This window comes from Onychostruthus taczanowskii, unplaced genomic scaffold (genome assembly GCF_017590055.1).
Source record: "Onychostruthus taczanowskii isolate IOZ18803 unplaced genomic scaffold, ASM1759005v1 scaffold296, whole genome shotgun sequence".
In the NCBI taxonomy this organism is placed as follows: Eukaryota; Metazoa; Chordata; class Aves; order Passeriformes; family Passeridae; genus Onychostruthus; species Onychostruthus taczanowskii.
In genome coordinates this window covers 112,123-112,792 of record NW_024500305.1, presented here as the reverse complement: position 1 = coordinate 112,792, position 670 = coordinate 112,123, and positions in this window count along the sequence as shown.

Below are 670 nucleotides of genomic sequence, written 5' to 3'. Positions count from 1 at the left end.
AATGAGGCATCCCCCAATGTCCCCGAGGACTTGGTGGCCAAGGTGGCTGTGGCCGAATGGCTGTGGGAGGCCAACGCCCACCTGGCAAAGGATCACCTGCTGGGGACACTTCCAGACATCAAGTTCTATTTCGATGGTCATCCTGGCAGTGGCTGTGAGGTGGCCGAGCGGTGCCAAAGAGCCATCGAGGACATCCCAAGGCTCGTTCAACCACCAGAGTATCCCCAGAGTATCCCCGCCGGGTCCCCAGTAAGCATGGAGCCCCAAGAGGTACAATGTGGAGCGGGGAGAGAGTGGGACAGAGGGGACATGGTGAGGGGCGGGGGCAATGGAGGTTGGGGGCACACGGGGGCATGGTGGGAGAGGATTGGGGGTCGCAAAGGAGACAGGAGGGAGTGGCAGGAATGAGAGAGGTGCCAAAGGGGGGCAGGGGACACAGAGGGTAGGGAACATTGAGGGATGGGTGGGACATGGCGGGGAGGGGACAGGGGGGTAAGCAGGGGGTGGCACTGAGGACAGCAGTGAGATATAGGGGGTGGAAGAGGGGACAGCAGTGGTGGCACAGCAGTGCGATGAGGTCCCTGACACCTCCCCTGTCCCCTCCACAGCTGTCCCCAGCCCTGCTGCAGCCACAGGTCACTGTGGTGGCCACCCTGGGCGAGCTGCTGGC